Consider the following 22,166-nt stretch of genomic DNA (forward strand, 5'->3'; position numbering starts at 1 on the left):
AACAATAATGATTGCACAACTTCCCCCAGAAAGAGTACAAGTCCTAAGACATCAGGTCTTAAACCTTCTTTGCAGAAAAAAAGTGCAAGCAAGAACAGTTCTGAAAGTCTTGGGAACCATGGCAGCAGCGATAAACTTAGTTCCATTAGCATGCCTGCACATGAGAATTATACAGTGGTTACTGTTCACTCAGTGGTCGTTGCAGGAACTAACCATTTCTCACAAAATTCTGATAACAGAGTCCTGCAACAAAGACCTTCGCTGGTGGCTTCACTCCACTCATGTGACATCAGATTGACCCTTTGTTCTTCCATAGCCATTAGCCACAGTAACCATGGATGCTTCCCAGATGGGGGGGGGGGCATTGTCTGGGAAAGACAGTCCAAGGCACTTGGCAGGATCACGAGGCCCATTTGCACATCAATGTCCTAGAGATGAGAGCGGTGCTTCTAGCATTGCAGGCACTTCAAGACTCTCTCCTATTGGAAACTATTGCAATACAGATGGACAACGTGTCACTTGTTTGGTATATAAGCAAACAAGGAGGAACCAGGTCCTACCCCCTTTGCCGAGAGGCCCTGAGAGTATGGCAGGGGGCGACCTCCTACTATGCTTTCTGATAGCAGCGCACATCCTGGGGAAATCCAACATGATAGCAGACAAACTCAGCAAAGTGATGCTGATGCCTTACAAGTGGTCCGTAAAGAAAGAAGTGGTGGAGATGATTTTCCACAAATGGGGCCAGCCTTGCTCTGACCTTGTTGCCATGTCCACGAATGCCAAATTTTGCAGCTACTTTGCCCTAATCCTCCCTCCGGGGGAGTCACCAAGGGACGCACTTGTTCATGATTGGCCTTCGGGTCTCCTCTACCTGTTTCCTTCTTTTCCATTGATACTCAAAGTTCTTCAGAAAGCCAATTACTTGGGAAGGCACATGATACTTATCAGCCCATCCCTCTCTCCAAACCCTCAAACTGACAGCTAGGCTGCTCCAATTCCAAACATAGCCAGGCTCCCTGACCTTTCCCTGTCAGTGAAACACATCTTGATTTCATCTCATAAGGCTTCAACGAGGAGATTATACATGAGCAAATGGAAAAGATTTTCTTTTTAGGCATTAAATAACTGCATTGATCCTTTTTCTTCCCCTATACCTTCCATTCTTGAATTTTCGACTAAGCTATTTAATGAAGGTGTAGCTGCAACCACTATTCGAGTTCAGTTAGCTGCGATATCTAATTTTCACATAAGTGAATCAGGACCAAATCTGATGTCTCACAGACTCTGCAAAGCTTTTCTTTAGGCACTGTTTTATTAAGACCACCCATCAAAGCCCCTCCAGCACCATGGGACCTAAACCTTGTCTTATCCCGCTTGATTCTCCCCCCTTTGAACCAGCATCATCCTGTCACTTAAAGTTTTTGACATGGAAGACAATCCTCTTGACAGCCATCACTTCTGCTAGAAGAGTTTCAGAGCTACAGACATTATCTATAAAGCCCTCCTACGTGCTTTTCCACAAAGACAGAGTTTCCCTTCAAACTAACCCATTCTTTCTACCCAAAGTATGCTCGGAATCTAATTTGAACCAATCCATATAACTACCAGTTTTTTTTCCCCAACTATGGCAGCAAGGCAGACTATATGTTACACCAACTAGATATACATATACAATTACTTTTTTACTTACATGGGACAAAGGACTTCAGAAAATCTGACCAATTATTTGAATAATTTTCAGACTCTAAGAAAGGTGCTTCTGTATCAAGTCACACTTTCGAAATGGTTGTCAGATTGTATTACTTTTGCCTACAAATCTCAGAACAAAGATCTTGCCTATAAAGTGAAAGGGCATTCTATAAGAGCCATAGCAACTTCTTCTGCCTTCTGAGCTAGACTACCCAGTTGACACTATTTGTGCTGCAGCAACATGGGCAAGGCCTCATACCTTTATCACTCATTACAAAGTGGATTTGGCCTCCAGGAGCAGGGCCTTCTTTGGGTCCACTATTCTGAAGAATATTCTCCCGTGAGCCACCCAAGAAAGATGGTGCTAGTGATGCTGTCCCAACCAGTGAAGAATGAAGGTGAGATAAGATAACATCACATAAAGAACTTATGTACTCACCATAACGTTCCATGTGTGCTGTCCATCTCGCCTTCATTCTTACATCGCACCCTCGTTCCCCCAGCTTTTGGCTCCTGGAGGACAGAGCGGTCACTATTGGAAACAATTGTTCTCCAGCCTTCTTCATTGCCATATAAATTGTTGGATGGTTTCATTGTTACCTATTGTTATATCAGCAAACAAGATCTGGGGAGCTTTCTTAAGAACACAGCCACGAGCCAGTGGAAGACCTTGAGCTTTTGTATAGGCCGAGTCGGAACTGAGGATCGGTTTTGAACCCAACCAGTTAAGAATGAAGGCGAGATGGACAACACATATGGAACGTTATGGTAAGTACATAACGTCTTTTTTTATGCTGTCTTTACTTAGAGACATATATTAAGCAAGTATACATGCAACATCAAATATTCACTAGTCATTTTATTATGCAAACCTGGCAATCAGTTGTGTTGATGTTTTTTTTTTTTCTAGTACACAATAGTAGACAGTGCATTTTCTAATTTGCTGTTAGAGTTTCTACGGCTGTTATGATATCATAATTGAAATTAGTCTGTGATTTGTTGTTTGGATTTTAAATAGTGAGTGTTAATGTGTATTTTTAAAGTCTGATGAACTGTTGAGATCAACACGAATGTGCTTACTAAGGTATAATAAAAACTTGTTTGGTCTATTTTACATAGCCATGTTTGTTGTCACTCAGTTTTCATTCTAATTTTGTTCCTTGCGTACTGGTGTGACAACTTTATCCCAGCTGTGCGGTTGCTTTTTACTTTTTTGGATTTTAGATCAGTCACTTCCAAGCTCATGTAAGAAGCATTATTACAAGTGTCTGTCCTCACTGTTAGAGTACCCCATCCCAAATACCGATAACAGAGATGGCATTGATTCCTGATCATCCTTTCCAAATGATCCAAGTTCAGGGAAGTCTTTGAAATGGCGAGGCAGAAAACAGAATTGCCCACAGACCACTTGTCTTCTCCCAAGAGGATCCTACAGAAAACCTTGTGGATTCCCCTAGCAATTTTCTTGGTGGCCCGAAGATGGTCCATTATGTAGTCGAGAACACATGGGAAGAACCCAACAATGTGACACCTGTTTCAAGGAAGATCATTCACCCATGCAAGGAATGTTCTTGTTTGGTAGAGACTCCCAAGGTAGATTCTTTTGTTGCCGATGTGACCCTTAAAAAGGTTTCTCCTTCACAGAGATCTTCTGTCCCTCTTTCTACTAAGAATCACAAATTGATGGACTGTTTTGGGAAACATGCTTTTGCATCCTCTGCATTCTCATTTAGGACTGTAAACTATGTCTCACATATGTCACATTTGCAGCCTGCTGGCTAGAGCTGGCAGGTGAGGTGTCTCAGCTACTAGGAGGAGTTGCCTGATGGAGACCACCTCAAGACCAAGTCATAGTCTGAGATGGCAACTTTATCTTCTATATCCTACCATATCCTGCAGCTTCTTCATATTGCAAGGACAACAGACACTAGCATGGCTCTTCATTGACCTGTGTGGTTGCACATTACAGACTTTGCTGAGGATACCAAGACTTTCTTCCTTAACATGATCTTTGATGGGTCTGACATGTTTGGACCAAATCTTAAGGAGAAACCGAATTATGTGGAAAAAGAGGGCAAGACCGTCAAAGCCATTGGTCTGAAATTCCAGACTGCTTAATGTCCTTTTTCCAGGGCACAAAAGTGTCCTAGTTAGTTATGTTACTGGCATGGCCAACAGCAACAGGGGAATCAGATATTTGAGAGGAATCAACATAGCCATGGAAACCTCCAGAACTGACACCAGCCAAATCCACCAACAGCAAGGGGCACTGTGTCCTCCTTTTAAGGGGACAGCAGTCTAATCTCTGAGACCTTGCCTGACTGTCTCACTCTGGAGGTAGTCGGTTCAGCTTGTGTAAATCACTAGACATCACCCAAAACAAGTGCTTTCAGACAGTGGTATCCGGAGGCTATATGATTCCCTACCATATCTCTGCCTTTGCCAGATGCCCCACCTCATCAGAAGAATGCAGCAAGAAAAAAGATATTAACCTTCAAATAGCAAAGGGCCATCCAGGAAGTCTAAACAGTCCAGAAAGGACTGAGATATTTTTCTGTATACATTTTCGTTCCAAAAACAAACAAAAAAAAGACAACAAACATCAAGTCAGTTTATTATCTGAGCAAAGATAGTTAGTTACAGTGCAACCCATTCCTCCTTGTGTACAATAATGAGACTGGATGTGCTCTTTGAACCTCCTATCTGCATATCAGTATTGACAAAAGTATCCAGTTGGTTCTACGCTTCAAGTTCACATTTATTCATGTGATTCGTTCATATTTATTCATGCACTTGTTTATCAAGCACCACAATAACTAAACAGTAATATGAATAACAGACAGACAAAAACAACTCAACAATGAATATAGTAAACAGATATGTGAAACTGCTGAATGAAATAATAATTAATATTCAGTGTGCAACAATGTTCTGGGATTCTTTAAACTAAAAAGATATACAGAGTTACATAAAACTGGATGAATAAAGTGATCAGGATAAACTGAACATCAATTAAATGCTATATTAAAAAGATGAGTTTTTAGAGATCTTTTGAAACCAGAAAGCACTGGCTTCCATCAAATATAAAAGAAGGAGGTTCCAGAAGTATAAAGACTAATGTTTAAAAGCCCATATTCTGGAAGGAACCAGATGAGGTCTACTAACTCCTGGCAACACCAGTGAAGAGGAATACAGAGGCCTAGCTTGTCAGTAGCAGACCAAGAGCCCCTTGAAGTATAGGGCTAAATATAGCCACAGCAAGAATTTAAAGGCGATGCATGATTGAAATAGCCAGTGAAAGTTCCACAGAAAAGAGAATAGTATGAAGGTGATGAGCAGTACCTGTAAATAAAAATGCTGCAGACGTGTGCATCAGCTGTAGAACAGCAGTCAGACAGCCGTAGGTACAGAGAACTGTAGTAATCAAGCAGAGAAGACACCAGGGAATATATAACTGCTGAGAGCTCATTAGGAAGAAGGAGGTGCTTGAGGAAGGAGATATTTGAAGATGTCAGTAGGAGGTTGCATGACAACTGACACTTTATCACTAAATATCTGTCTGTAAATGAAAATCACACTGAGATTTCCCCCAGTTTTTCCACAAAAGCCAACTCATCACCATTGTAAACAAAAAAGGTCAAGGGTTGGCCTGATAGAGTCCCTCAAGCTGGCAAGAATAGTCATGGCAAAGGTATTGACTATATCAAATCTCAGGTGGTTGACAGTCATCCAGTTTTGGGTGGGTTCTAGATCATCACCTAGCAAATCTGGAATAGACAACACAGCCTGAAGGAAAGACCGGTAAAACTGAGTATCATCAGCATAATTGTGGTATTGAAAGCCTGTCTTTCTGATGATCTCTGAGTGCAAGCATGTACACAGAGAGCAGTAATGGGCCTAAAATGGGACCTTGTGGAACTCCAGATGTAACAGGATAGACAGATGAAGAATGCATCCCCTGACAGAATCCATTGGATAAAAGGAGGCATACTATTCAAGGATAGCACATGAGGCTCCATAGTAGGTTTGAAGGTAATCAAGAAAAATGTTATGATTTGCTTTGTCAGTTACAGAAAAGAAATCAAGGGGAACCAAGCAGAGTAAAACTGTTGCTCCCTCTCCATTAGTAGGTCATTCAGAACCCAATTAAGGGCAGTCTCAGTACTGTGTCTGACACAGAACCAGGACTGGAAGAGGTCATGGATATAGTGTTCTGAAAGTATTGATTCAAGCTGTGAGCAGACAATCTTTTCAACAACCTTATTAATAAATTGGAGGTTAGAAATGGGATGGTAGTTATCCTCATTGTCAGGGTCAAGAGAATGCTTCTTCTAAACTTTAGTAGCAAAAACCTCCTTTCATATACTTGAAAGAATCTCAGTACTTATGGAAGTAGTGATGGCCTGGAAAATCAATGATCCAAATATATCATGGCCAGTCAAAAAACAGTTCTGTAGGACATAGATCCAAGACAAAAGTAATTGCCTATATGCATGATTCAAGAAAACCAAATCAAAGTATCTGACCCAGAGAAACTCTCACTAAATTCAACCTATTGACTCTGTAGTAGTGCCACAGGAACCTGTTGATCTTATCACCAAAGATGATCCACTCCACAAGGAAGCAAGCTTAGATTCAGAGAACTGTGTAGCTAATCCACACTCATCTGAAGGAAATGCTCTAAGGGTAGAAATGCAGTCCAGATTACTCAATCTGTCAATCACCAAAAAGAGCATGGCTGATTGATTTTACACAGAAGAGATCTCCCTTGACTGGGGCATTGCCTTTATTAAGGGGGTCTCTGCCTGATAACTACATAATATTCATCAAGCAAGCCTAAGTTTGATGTCTGAGTAACCTCTGCATCACCATGTGTGCTCTTCCCTTTACCTCTGCCACCTGAAGAGAGTAAACTCCATATTGAACCATGTCTGATGAAGCTTAAGGTGAACTTAGAGTGCACAGAGTTGGGCAAGGACATTCAGTGTTGAACATGCAGCTGTATTATACGCTGTGAGTAGATCTGCTGGACTTCCAGCACTGGGCACCAAAAGGAGCTGTACAGATATAGGCATATTGATCACAGGTTACAGTACTCCATCCTCTGCCTTTGACCATCTCAAACTTGTGAGGCTGCAGCTGGTGTAAATGCTATGAGAATTGAACAAAGTGGCAACCAGAGATTGGCTCCCACCACCAAGTCAGAGTTAGACACATGAAGCTGGAGCATCAAGTTTAGAGTGTCCCCACAACAATGGGTAGCAGAGGTCATATCTTGAAGAAATCAAGTTATTTCATACTGAAAAGGAAACCCTGTGAAAGAGTCATTGAGCCATCATCATTTCAGAAGTTAAAATCACTCAATCAACCAGGTTGGTGTCATCAACACTGAACTGACAAAGAAACCCATGACCTTTTGGAGAAACATTCACAGATTACCAAGTGGACAGTGAATGAAAAGGAACCTAGAGCTTGCTCCTGTACCCATAGCATTCTCCAAGGTGCTGGCACTCCCAACCTTAACCTTGGTCAGTATTAAAAGGGAGTGATGACAAATTACTACTACACCACTGATCCTACCAGGTGGTGGGCATTGAACTAAAGAGAACCCATGACGAATGGCAGCGACCAAATAAGGGCCAAAATTATCATCTGACTAAGTCTTATTGATGAAGGTAGGACGACATCATACAAAAAGTCAGAAGTAATGACAGATTTATTGTAAATGGACCTAGCATTAGCGTGAAGTGCTCAAAGAAAGAATTCCTGGTGTGTAGAATTAACTAGATTCTTGGATACACTGTACAATACTGAACTGCAGAGAATACAGTTTTATCCGTGCAATAAAATATTAACAAATGCCATGCTAGTCCATTAACAGAAAACACAAAGACTGAAACACAGATGTGGTGTAATATCTTTTATTGGACAAACAAAGGTTTTACAATTATGTGAGCTTTCAGGCCAGCAGGAACCCTTCATCAGCAGTTATTATTTTACTGATGTTAGATATAGTGTGTAAATACCTATTTGTGCCTAAAAAGAGAAGGACATAATTTCTTTGTTAACTAAAAAACAAAAAGACAGGTGTTCCAAGACTCCATATCTTAGGATGCATTTGCCATTCAAATTGATAACATGGCAGTGGTTTTGGTATATAAACAGACAGGGAAGAACTCACTCCTGTCCTTTCTGCTGAGAGATAGTGAGGGTATGGAAATGGACTGTCAAATAATCTCTTACTGATAGCTAGTCATATTCATGGGGATGTCAGTTCATTAGTGACTCAGTCATTGCTACGTATGCCTAGTGAATGGACCCTTAACCCATCGTTAGCAGGAAAGCTATTCAGTCATTGGAGAGGGCCTTGTATTAACTCTTTGCATTCCTGATCAGTGCCAAACACAGCAACTTTTTTCCATCATCCATGAACCAGAGGAATGTCCCAAGGATGCCGTTGTGCAGAGACAGCCCCTGGGACTGCCTTATTCTTTTCCCCTATTTTTCCTTATTCCGAAGTTCATTCAAAGAGTGAATTAGAACAAGTCCAAAGGCATTCTCATATCCCATTCTGGTCTTGACAAGTACATTTCTGTTTACTATTACCTCATTTTCTGGAAAGGCCTTTATATTTGAGGCCCAACAGATCATTGATAACTCACCAGACAAGCCTCACCAAAACCTTCACCTAACTGCACAATTACTCAAGTTCTACTGATGGCCAAAGACCTATCATGCACACCTAAGATGATTTAAATCCTTACTTTTGCCCAGAAACTCAGTACTAGAAAATGTACAAGAATAAATGTTTTGCAAAATGGGCTACTTCTAAGGGACTGACCCCCTTTACAGCCTTGGTGCCTGCTATCTTGGATTACCTCTCCCAAATTTTTCGTACAGGACTGAGTTACATTGTTGTAAACTCAACCTTGCATCCATATCCAACTTCTGTCAAGGCTTCAGCACTTTATCTCTGCCATCTTTAAAAGTTAACAAGGCTTTCTTGAGGGGCACATTCCTCATCCTACCACCTATCTGGGATTTGTATTTCTTGTTCAGTGCATTAACCCTTCCTCCTTGTCAAACTACCTATCTTGGAAGATGCTTTTCCTAGTAGCCATTATCTCTGTCAGAAGAATTTCTGAGGTTCATGCTTTATGTGAGAAATCTTCCTAGTTGGTTGTACATAAAGATGGGATGTCATTTTGAATTAGTCCTGCCTTTATGCCTAACATTACAATTAAGACAGACCTTTAACTAATCAATTCATTTATTTGCTTCCTTCCCACTGTTCAAGCAGAAGTGAATACCTTTTACATTAAATGGATGTCCACAGACAGCTTAGATTTTATGTAGACATAACCACATTAATAAGGAAATGCAACCAGCTGTTTAATTCTTGCTCTAATAAAAATGGGTCCCAAAGTTACAGAAGTGATGTTATCTAAATAACTTACTGATGGTATCAAATTTTGTTACTATAAGTATAACACAATGTGCCATCTGTGCCTATAGCATATTCAGTTAGGATAGTGGCTGCGTCAAAGGTGTTTTTTAGAAATGCATCCTTAGATGATATTTGTGAAGCTGCTATATTGGCTTCAGTGGATACTTTCACAGGACACTGTAAGTGGGATGTTATCTTCAGTCTAGGTCTTCATTTGGAGCCACAGTGCTCAGAGGTATGTTCCCACTGTGACCACCCAGGAGGATGAGCATGAAACTCTGGCCTACTGGTTGGCAAGGACAGACCTCCTTATACCTGGTATGAAAGCTGCTCCCTTATAATAATGATAGAGCAGGAGGAGCAGGTCCATCTTTGTCAGAAATAACCATCCTTATCCCCCCATAGGCTTGGCCTGACTTGCCACATTTTTCTTTGTGTTTAGTACTCCGCTGTGTATGGGCTAGCAACCTGAGGAAGTTTCTGATGCTGAGTTGACTGAAAGCCTGCAGTTTCAGTCCTACTGGTTGATCAGGACAAACAACTACTCCAGTTCTCTCATTATGGAAGAGTATCCTTCCTATATATCATATGGCCAAGTATTGTGAGAGGTATGAAAATTCCCATGAAAGTTTTTTATTTCACAATTACTGTTGCATAGCATGAGAAGATGTTTTTCCATTATATTCAGGCTGAAACCAAAACAATCCATCAGATTTAGCTGACTAGCTTTTCTGATATTGCTGCCTTGTCTTGTTTGGTCTATTGTGTCTTTTCTTTAAATGTTGCCATTAATCTCTATGTGTCTTGTGTTAGACTTGAAAGTCTACAGGTTTATGTGCTTGCATGACGCATGTTAGTCAGTTTGTATTTAAACTTCTCACTAACAATGTTTATGCAGTATCTGCGCTTCTTTCTTTGGCTATAGCTGAGAACAGGTGCTAGGATTTTTCTTTCTGCCCCACCTGCTTTTGTAAATTAATTTCAGCTGGAGTTAAAAGGGCACAGGTGTGCCATGGAACATGGGAAGTTCGTTTTGGTCCATTTTCAGTTTTTAACCTTGTTTTTTCCTAAATTCTGTCAAGATTTAAGAATGAATGATGTTCTGAGGAAGCAATTTAAGCAGTAGCTGTCAGCACAATGAGATCTCTTTTGTGTCTGTTTCATAAGAAGTATATGACATGGCTTCTGATATTGCCATCAGTGCTTATAAAGTACAGTGTTTTCATATCTTGGCATAACCTAATTTTTCTTCTGTTAGTAAACCACTCCCCACTCCTGGTACTTTTTTATCCAGCAGTACTTGGTGTTACTTATTTGACTATATTTCATATGACAGACATTTTCCATTTCATAGATCTAGTCATACCTCTCAACTTCTTTGCTGGAATTCTGGACAAAGAGAAAATTAAAAGAGGGCCAAAGGGCCAAAATAGATTATGAATATTGCACCTATAAACTTAGAAATTTGCTAGAATAACAGGTTTTACAGGACATGCATTTTCTAAAGGATATGAAACCTGAAACTCAAATTTATGTCATTATTTAATGACAAGTCCTCAGTGATTCGCCAGAAAACCACACATTTTATGAGGAAAAATCTGGACATTCTGAATAGTTCCAAACAGTTGAGAGGTATGGATCTAGTTATCTTTAGCTGTTCTAATTTTTCAAGAGAAGTAAAAATTAATAAATGATTGGTCATTTGCCTTTAAAGATGAGGTAAACTTGGAATGGAAAGATTTAATTTGGACACTAAACTTTTTGATAGTAACAACACCTTAACTTAAAAAGCTTTCAGATATCCACAATTTTTTCTTCAGCATTTGATTTTTACAGTTGCTGCATGGCAGCTTTGTTGCTGTGTGTGTATTTTAAGTGGCATTGACTTCATTGCATAGAGTAGTTCTTCTTTGGGCAGTGAATTCAAAAGTTGCTTACTAAAGGGTTTTGGTCACTTGCTAGATCAAAGTGCCCATTTAAGAAACAACTATATATTAGAGAACCTCAGGATGTGGTCACTGAAAACAGGATAGAATGGAGGTTGTGAAAGAACCACAGAAATACCTGCTTATAATCCATAACAGTATAACTTAAACAGTTGTGATATGTTTTACAGTTTCAGAATGTGAAATGAACATTCTGGGCATCTGGTCACTGAGTGCTGTGTAGGGTTAGAATTTTCAAATAGCTGGATATGTAGGAAGTAGCAGTAATGCGGAAGAGTAAATAAGTTATTAAAATAAAAAGGAAGAGTGTGAAGGATTTCAGCATAATATATCAGACAGAGATGTTTGAACTTGATATGATGAAGCAAAAAAAAAAAAACCCAGAATGATGCCTGCAGGGAAGTTAATTAAAAATCTAAATGCAGACATGCATTTTAATGAAGGAGTTTGTTACAGTGTTTCCTTAACTGTAGAATTACAGCAACAGATTTGGAAATCAGTCACTTGTCATGACACCTCTGAACCTGCCCTACTCAGAGATCTTAACCTTGTAGTGTAAGAAATATGGACAAAACCAAAAATAATGGGAGAACAAAGGCCCAAAAGTAGAGACAGATTTCAGATAATGCCCCTATAAACTTAGAAAGTTGGAAAGATAACTGATTTTATGTTAGTAGGTATTTTCTGAAGGATATGAAGTCTGACACTCAGATGTCTGCCATTATTTAGTGACTTCAATCCTCACTGATTTGCCAGAAAAGCACAAATTGCATGAGGAACAGAACCAACATATTAGGCAAAAATCTGGACAATTGAGAGGTATAGTATAACCTGAGGGAGACAAAGGTGAAATTATTTTTCTTTATTTTGACCTACAGCTTACTCGGGTTCAAATATTAGATTGTGACATGCACTTGTCTGTTAAAACAATTGTTTAAATAAACACTCTGCGTACCTCTCAACCTCTAAGAGACAGAAATCTGGACAAAGCCTAAAATAACGTATGCATCCCTACTAGAAGATGGACAGCAGACCCCTAACGGTGCCCTTAGGTTTCTCGCTGGCTCCTGTTTAAATTTGAACATTGTATTGTGGGATGAACTGAAGTACTGGTAGACCCAGCACACAATGTGACGTACTGGGACAGCTGTTAAAATGACAGTAAGGGGGGTGGGGAGAAGAAAAGATACAGCAAAGACAGGTGGAGAACAGCATGAGAAAAAGAGCTTTGAGAATTCTACAAAAAAAAAGCTACAAGACTCATCTGATTGATTGAGGTGGCAATGGTGAAGGGGATACTAGGGGGTCTGAAAAATGGGGGAAAAAAAACTCTTGCAGATGAAGCTGATTGTGATAGTGTAGACTGAAGTGGGCTTTGAATATAACACTGGTGACCCATGTGCAGCATGCTATCCAAGGCTGACACTGGGTGGTATGCTGAAGTGGCCAGTGGCCTGGACACCTGTCTTGCAGCAAAAGAGTGGTAAAGTACGACTTCCATACTGACCTGTGGAGGAGTACAGAATTATAATAGGCAATAGATGGAATTACTTAGAACTGTCACACCCAACTCTGTCAAAGGGCAAAGATGTACAAATGCATGCATTCTCCCAGAGCACAGAATGAGGGTCAACATGTGCTTCTGGCTAGTGGGTAACCTCCTCCAGGACTTCCAGCTAACATGGTGGCCCTCAGGGTCCTGACACACAATGGTAATAGGAGCCACAGTTTCTGGGAAGCCAAGGTAGTTATGGGGATGAAGTTAAGGTTGACAAAGAAAGGACATTGAAAGGAGAAGGACTGGAGAAGGAGACTGGCGGTATGAACAGGCTCAGGACTCTGAGATGAAAAGTTGTTGTTATCATCATCAAACTCCCTTTTCTCATTTTTACAAGGAGTTGGGGTGTTACATCAACATTAGTCCATGTGACCAGATCACCTAGAGCTATATTTTACACTGCAGGGTATCTAATGCTGATATAAAAATACTTCTGATATATTTGGGAATATAGCTGGAATCAACTGAGCATTACATCAGTGGAAATCATAGAAGATTTTGTAAATGTCTGCCTCTTTAGTTCAGGAGGTTAAGGCTAAATTTCATTCTGTACCTATGGTTCTGATTCCCTCAATATCCATTTGTCTGCTTTGTGACTTTGTGCAAGTCACTTTACCAGACAGAGAAGCTGGGTCTTTCCTGAAAGAGGCACTTGTGCCTCATTGATTTACCTGTCTAAGAAATAAATAAAATGAAAATTAAATGATACAGATGAGGCATAAATTATATATTCCTTCTTTACTTCCCTATTTGCACAAAATGATCAGGCACTGGGCCAGTGTGGGAAGGCAGAACAGATGTGTATGAGGACAAATAGAGAAATGTGATAGTGATTATGGAGAAAATAAAGAAATAAACCAAATGTCTTAAATTAAAAAAGATGAAGGGTCAAATGTGCAGCCTCCCAGGGTGCTAAAAGCTTGATGACCTAGTGGTGGAAATGTGTAGTCTCTGCTTGTAGTCTAAAGTAGTAGTACACTGTTGTCTTGCACAGTGGTAGACCTAGGAGACAATTGGGTACTTTTCTTGGTCTTAAATTCACTCCAGGAAGCATTATAGAAAATATTCTGTGTAGTAAGCTAGTAACTTTCCTTAATACAGCATGGTTTACATAGTAGGGGATCTTGCTACACATGCTTGTATATTTTATTTGTGGACAGGTCTATCTAGCCCATCCCCACTAGTTACTACAATATATACCTGCCATAATGGATGGACAGTTTCCCACCATTTCTTCAGCCAGGCTGAGTGACATGGGCATCCTGAAGCAATGTATCAGTTGGCTCATGTGTACTGACAACCACTTGCTCCTAAAGCAAACAAATACAGTACGTGAGAGATGTAACTATATCATGAAATTAGAATCAGTCCTTTCACACAACAGTAAACAAGACTACAATGCCTTTCACACATTCATATCCAAAAAAACGAGCGTGAAAGATCCAAAAGTGGAGGTGTATCCATATTCATTAAATCCAAATACACATTGACATTGCTGAAACAGTACAATTCTCTTGAGGTACTCCAGGTCCAAATAACTATAGGGAAAATACACTTTCACACCATCGCTAGCTACATGTCCCCCCACCATGAACCAGGAGAAGCACACTACCTACCTGGACTTGCTAGATTTGCTCAGTATACAGCCAAACACCTTGGTCATGGGAGATTTCAACTATCCCTCCATTGACTGTGTGACTTACATGAGCACAAACAAGATTACTACGAGGTTTCTGGACTTTGTTAATTCAAATACCCTGGAACAGTGGGGCTACACTGCCACAAGGGGATCAAATGTCCTGGACCTAGTGCTAGCCAACATGGGGTGTCACTGCACTACCCCCTGTGTGTTGCCCTCCCTGGTAAGGTCATACCATAAATCTGTTTTGTTTGAAGTAAAGATCAAACCTGGCACCCCCACAGGAGTAAAAAAATTGAAAAATTTTACCAAAGCAAACTATTGCCTACTAAGTGATGGTGTAAAAATTTTCAAAGTCTCTGCCAACATAACCAACCAATGACTTCTTTGTAGAGAAGTACACAGATGCTCTAGATAATCACATAAACAAATGCATTGACTCAGCTGTACCTAACAGGAACAAAACCAGGTCCTCCAAAAAAACAAGCTACCCTGGTGGACTGTAAGTATAAATAAGTTATACAACAAAAGAAAGAAACTGATATCTGACAACAGGAGGGAACGTACTCAACAGAGGAAGAATAGCCTCTGTTCTTTTTAGGCAAGTTAAACAAGCAAATCAGATATCTCGTAAAGTCCTCTAAGGCTAGTTATGAGAACAAATCAGCATCCCTTGCTAAAGACAATCATAAAGCATTCTTTAGCTACATCCAAAACCTGAAAGGGAATGTCCAGCTGTGCGCTGAACTTATAGTGGATGGTACAATTCACACCAAACCTGAGGAAATTGCCAACCTGTTAGCTGACAGTTTTTGCAATAATTTGACCTCTGTCCCCACCAGCCATACCACAGACCATTACTGATACCAATCCACTACCCAATATTTCCAAAGAGCAGGTCACACACGTGCTCTCCAAGGTGAAAAACATGGCTTCTATGGGACCAGATAACATGCCATGCTGCTTACTAAACAATCTAAAACAAGACCTAGCAGAACCACTCGGCACTGTCTTTGACTGTAGCCTGAGCACTGGCTTTTTCCCCGCAGAGTGGAGAACAGTAACAGTAATCCCTTGCACAAAGGGGGTCCATCAATCGGTCCTGGGAACTATAGACCCATAAGCCTAACCAGCCTTATCTGCAAGCCCATGGACCTTATCCACAAAGACATAGGCACCTTTCAAACACTTGAGTTGACCCAGTTTGGTTTTGTCAAAAGTAGATCCTACTTATTGAACCTGGTGCACTTCTTTGAGAATGTTACCAAAGCCCTGGATGAAGGACAAGCAGTACATACCACTTATCTTTATTTAACCAAGGCCTTTGACACAATCCTCCACTCAGGTGTCATTGAGAAACTGTCCCAGCTTGGGATTAACCCATATATAACTAGATGGGTAGCTGACTGGCTTGCTGACATAATGCACACTGTCAAAGTTGGGGAGTCCACCTCCACCAGTAGACCAATTACCAGTGGGGTGCCACAAGGATCCGTGCTGGGCCCTCTTCTGTTTGGAATCTATTTCTCTGAAGTCCAGGTGAAGGTTGATGGCCTGCATCTTATCAAGTTTGCAGATGACTGTAAACTGGGTGCAATCATAGTGTCCCCAATGATGTTAACATGTTACAGAAGGGATTGACACAGACAAATGATTGGTGCCAAAGTCTTGGACTAAAACATAACACAAAAAAATGCATCATTATCCCCTTTGGCAAAGACGTATTTCCTACTAAGTGTGATATAGATAGCACCCCTCTAAGCTCAAACTCAGTGATGTGAGACTTGGGAACACAGGTTTATAGCAATTTAAACTTTGATCACTGTGTGTCCATAGTGGTAAGAAAAGCCTTCTACATTGTGCATCTCATAAATAAGGGCATTGCATTGAAGACTAGGGAGGTTATAACTCCGTTGTACTCAACCCTTATCAGACCACTAATTGAGTACAATGCTCCCTTCTGTATATACCTCACCAGACACCTGCAGCAACTGGACAGACCACAGAGGTTTCTAACCATGAGAATCCAGGGCCTCCAAAACATGGCCTACATGGAAAGCCCTGTCACTGTACTCTGTATCATACAGGCTGTTGAGAGGCATCCTGTGCCTGGCCTACAGGGCAGTCTCTGACCCTGGCCTAATGGAAATGCTGCACATCTGCAAATCAAATAAGACAAGAATCACTCACTCCAGAGATCTCAACCTAGCCTGTGACATTAACAGAACATGGTGGAGAGACAGATCCATCTCCCAGAGATTGCCGCTCCTCTGGAATAAGCTGCTGCTCCATGTGAAGCAGAGCTGCTCAGTGACTCTATTTAAACTTAACCTTGACAGCTGGATTGGTGACTATAAATTCACCCTGTGGGTGGAACCTATGTCCCTCATGGACAGGGGCAGTTGGTGCTGATCATAGAATCGCTGTGCTAACAACAACTATTTAACTATGGTCAATAAGTGTACCTGGGTTTTTACATGACTAGGCTTGTAAAGCCCCTTGGGCCATTAGCCTAGTAACCTCCTATGAACCTATGAGCCTATGAACATGGAGAGACTTATGGATGGTTTCTGATTCTGTTCTTTTTAGGCAAGTTAAAGGGCATGGTACTAGAAGACAAACGATAAATCTGATAGGAAACAGGGGTTGAAGGTGGTGAGATCAGCATAACGATTAAGGTCTTTACCTCATAAGTACAAGGTGCAGAGTTAGATTCTGACCTTTGGTTGTTTGACCAGACTTCTACTAATCAGTAGACTGATAGCCTAATATTTCCCCATGAAGTTTTATATATGTATATATATATATATATATATATATATATATATATATATATGTGTATATAAAATATATATATTGGATTGGGTGTTGGTACAGTGGTTAAAGTGTTTACCTCACAGACACATGGTACATAATTTGATCCTCACATTTGGTCACTGTCTGGTTATTGGCTAGATGTGTAATAGACTGATAGGTGGGAGTTGATGCTGGAGGGAGCTGTCAGTATAAAATCTGTAGGATGTGGAGTGTCATGACAGGACCAGTCCAGTTATTTATTTTGCTTTCAACTTCCTTGGGACATCTTCCAGCCATCTTCTAGGACCTTCTACCTCACCCTACGAACCTGGGTGACATTCTGCTTTACTTATGGCATCCAGATGTGACACATATCTTAGAAGGTAGGATGTATCCATATGGCTATTATTTCTTTTGCTTATTAGAGATGAAAAGTATCAGGGATAATGGCATTGAAGTGCATCGTCATCCTGTAGGGCACAGTTGTTCCAGCCGCAACACACACACACACACACACACACACACACACACACACACACACACACACACACACACACACACACTTACAGTATTCTGCATGCTTTTTTCATTCTAAGACGGAGTTGCAACTTGACCTTGCCTGCACCATAGACAAGTACTACTGTGAACCCAGTACCTCTCTCCCAACCAAAAAAGAAGTGCAGCCAATCAGAGTTCATTCCTTCCTTCTTTGACTTATTCTAGAGCATGGAGTCCCAAGTCACAGCTGGACATCTTCCATTTGTGCCAAAAGACCAGCCACGTCCCCCAAGTTCTGCTCCTTGAATTATTTAATGAAGGCCATGTTTCCTGTCTTTCTTTGCTTCTGTCCCTTGCTCTGAGACCAGTATCAGGTAGGATCTTTTTCTAAAGATGTATGATTTAATTGGACGATAGAAGAGATATGCAAGGGATATGCAGTCTCTCTCGTTGTCATTTAAGGTTTAGATTGTCAAACAACTAAGTTTATCAGTTTGTGTTTCAGCACATAACATCTGACATTAATGCTTCTCATTCAGTCTTAAAATACAACTTCAGCCTTGACAAGTATCAGAAACATACTCGTTTTTTTTTGAGCTGAGAATTAACATCATTAGCAGTGTGTGCCTGTTAAAAATTTTTTGTATTATTACATTTGCTTTCATGTGCGTGTCTTTTAGATTGGTTTATTTTGCATCCTTTTGTAGTTTTAGATTGTTTTTTTTGCATCGTGTTTTGTAGTTTTAGATTTTTTTTTTTTTTGCATCGTGTTTTGTAGTCATGTACATTTCTTTTTGATATTGACCTCCTTATTCTTTATGTTTTCATTTTCATTGCAGAACAAATTAAAACGTGGTGGCTCAAAATTATCTTCACTTTTAAAGAAGTTCATACTATAAACATATGGAGCAAGTCTGTAAACAATTCAGGTCAGTAAAGGGGATGCATGTCAATTTTTCCTGTATGACTGGGAACATTTAACATGTACCTTTCAAGTAAAACTGCCTTGGCAACAGTAGTCAAACAAGCAGGTGGCAGTGGCAATCACTTTCTGTACCAATACATGTTCTGCCACAAATGTGTCTAATTTGTTGAACATGCACAGTCAGTAAATCACTTGTGTTTTTATCTGTTTGGGTTGTGTACTTATTCAGATGAACTGTCAATGTAACAGGAGGTTTGGCTAGCAGTGAGTTATTCCACTAGTCTGAATCATAATGCATGGAGTACAAGTATAATATGAGGACGAGGAGTAGATCAGATATTTCTCTCCACTTCATTTGTTAAGCAATTTAGGTTCAAAGATAATATCTGAAGCTGGCATTCGGTCCAGACACTTACTCAGGAGAATCCACTGGCCCAAACTACACTTACTAACCACAATATGTTTTTTTTTTTTTTTTAGAAACAGAGAAGGGAAAACATACATAGTAATTGTTTTTCTTTTCTATAAGTGTCCCAGTTGCTCCTCTAACTGTATCCAGGAGGACTATTCATTTTGAGAGATGAGAGAGATTATAGTATTTCCAGACTAGGTGAGAGCCTGACTGCCCATTTGGTGGTAGGGAGCAGGCTAGCTTACTGGTCCTGCATAGCAGACTACTCCCTCCCTAGTGGAGACCCCCCCATCCCTTGCGGTAGCTAAGTGAGCTTTTCCTCATGTTGCTGGCCACAGGGAGCATGTCTTTCTACACTCACTCAGCTGTGCACATAAGCACTATGACAGTACATGCTGATAGTAAGTTCATACACCACAAATGCAGCAACTAGTGCCCCCAGTAGTAATAACCAAAGTGGTCAGCCAGAGCCACATCCTGCCCCCTGGATGGATGAGATGGTAGCAGCTTCTCACTCCCATCTTCCCCAGCCAGCACAGTCAGATACCTGAGCCATTAATCAAAATAATGTTGATTGAACCATAATCATCCCAACAGATCTGGCTTCTGTACTATCTTGGACAGTAGCAGGTACAGAGTCTGACATCTGAAGTAAAAAAAAAAGTATACCTGTATTTTCTAGTATGTTATTCTTCAGCCTACTCTTTAAGGTATTTGAAATGGCTAAAATAAAAGCAAAACAGCTTTATCAGTTTGAAATGCCCCTGTTGACAGTTTTATCCAGGCCAGTCTCCTGTTCCCAAACTGGACTCTAAACAGAATGCCACACTGTCTCATTATTTTATTACTCTGGAAATTGTTGTTGTTGCTGTTTGTCTTTCAGTTTTTCCCAGTTAGGGGTCGCCACAGTGGAACTCCGGTCCGCTAATGATTGGCAGTAGATTTTCACGAACGCCGAGGTTCCAGTTCAACGTCCAACCTTCATCGAAGGCATGCCCAATCTGAATATTACATTTTTATTTATTTGTATTTGTTTACCAGGGAAGTACACATCAGTAGAGACTGTTTGCAGGCACAGCCCAGGTGACAAGAGTTCATACTGAAATATACAAACAGTACATATTTAAAACAAGTAGAAAAATATACAATATGCAGTTTTCATATAGTAAAGAATTAGGAAATCACTAGATTAGGAGTTTTTCCTGATGTATCTTAAGCAGTACTCAAGAATTTTTTTCTGTAATATGGTAAGAGCATTCAGTTAACATTGAAAGGCAAAAAAAGTCTCAGTCATGGCTGTTTAAAGTTATTCTGCTTGTAATAAAACAAATCAGGGACCCACAGATTCTTGAATTCTTAGTAATGATAGCCATATATATTAGGAATTAAACATTACCATCCTATCCAAGAAATTTGCTACTTGAGTGAACGGTACTTAAGTATTATCGCAACCAGATTTCCACGGTTGCGAAAAGCACCTACTTGCGGATAAATGAGTGACTGAACCATTTCTAACTGCTAATCATAGTCATTACTACTGGCCAAAAAGTGTAGATTACTTTAAGGAACAGGAACAATTTAAGAAATACTATTCCTGTTTTGCGTGCATTACAAATGCACGCCTGAGTTGTCATGGCTGGTGTCGTACAAAGAACTGTTAATATTTACTCACCCACATGTAATGGTCTGCCAGGCAGGTCAGAAACCTTGGTAGTACCTATTTTAACACCTCCCATAAAATCATCTGGCTTTTTTCCCACATGGTACGTTATATGACATTAACCTTTATCCCACCGTGTAATGACACTTACACTTGCCTGGTTTGCATTGCTTTCTGCATATTTTTTACATATGTTTGCAGCCAGCAGTGAAACCGGAGAAATGGTCACAAATGCGGATAATTACAACTTTAACATGGCTATGAATGTAAGGATATGTAAAAGTTGTTACACTTATTAGCAATGCTTTTTGTTATCAAAAGAAAAAAGGGAGAGTCCGATACTTTGGGCACTAAAAATGACAGCAATTGCTCCTGCTGTTAAACTGATGTTAACCTACCAGTCCGAATAGTTTACATCAGCAGAAAGCAGGATGTAAGATTTGAGGCGTCTGTAAGGCACACAGAACAGGAAAACAGGAATAGGATTTCTTAAACTCTTCTTGTTCCTAAAAAGTAATGTACATTTTTTCCAGTATTAACAGCTTAGAATAACCATTTCAAGTGTTTCCTGCACTGCTTTCTGTGCAGGTGCGCGCTTTTCGCAACAGCGAAAATGTGGTTGCGATAATACATAAGTACCGAGTGAACTATACTTATCTGCCAAGAGCAGAATGGCTTTGCTTGTCAGAGGCAAAGTGCAGACACAGGTTGTGATTCATAGCAAACTCCATTTCTCAATAGTGCCAGCTGCTCTGTGTGCTTCAGATACACTAAGGACTGGGCCACATAACTATATATGAATAAATAGTTTGTTTTGATGGTGTGGTGTAAACCTTGACTATGTTTTCTATCCAGTGTCCTTATCAGGGTAATTAGCAAGTCCTTTTCAGTTTAATGCCATACAAGTAGTATATGGCCTTTCCTCCATTCATGCCTTGTGAATGTAAACCATTCTTCCTCTACAGTTGTCATCTTAAGATTTTGCTTGTGCCAAGGATGGACTGCCATCCTCCTCCTCCTCACATTTTTGACATGTTGCTGGTAACATTATAATTAATTAGTCTCCCCACCCCATATACTGTCTTTGTTGTCATGTTCGTCATAGCAGTCTAAATTAATAAAAACTCCCTTTCTCATTCTCACCCTTGTGGTGATGTCCTTTATGGCAGTATAAAGTAAACAAAATTCTCCTTTCTCCCACATATTTGTCATATTTCTTCAGTAGTAATAAACATAGGTAGAACCCCCCCCCCCCCATTTCTGCATTGTCCTTTCTAACAGTATACACAAGTAGCTCCTCACCTGTTTCCCACAACCTTGCTATGGCAGCTAGGGAATTGTGTGAATATTCACCTTCCCCATTTTAAATTGCAAGTAAGGTGTTATGTCAAGGTTAGAACCCCCCCCCCAATAGCTCCCCTTGAGTTGTAATTTTATGAGACTCTGCTCATTTCTAAAGGTGACCCCTTAACAGCTCCCCTGATATCTAGTTGTGAAATTGCAAAGAACCATCCCACCACTCTTGCCCTTGTATTTGTAAGATACCTCTCATGTAAAGGGTGGAACTTTTACCCCTTTCTCCAAGTTGTAATTATA

General features: G+C 40.2%; 1 protein-coding gene across 1 annotated transcript in view; it reads left to right on the plus strand.

Moving 5' to 3' along the window:
* The window catches only part of CSNK1G3 (casein kinase 1 gamma 3), a 2,843,512-nt gene that overhangs the window by 516,790 nt on the left and 2,304,556 nt on the right, over nucleotides 1-22,166 (plus strand). Inside the window, exon 2 of the mRNA XM_044060767.1 lies at nucleotides 18,413-18,502. The gene's annotated coding sequence lies outside the window, so the exon portion shown is untranslated. The remainder of the gene's footprint in view (nucleotides 1-18,412; nucleotides 18,503-22,166) is intronic.

The sequence above is a fragment of the Protopterus annectens genome, chromosome 2.part0, assembly GCF_019279795.1.
Source record: "Protopterus annectens isolate FY-2018-M chromosome 2.part0, PAN1.0, whole genome shotgun sequence".
NCBI lineage: Eukaryota > Metazoa > Chordata > Ceratodontiformes > Protopteridae > Protopterus > Protopterus annectens.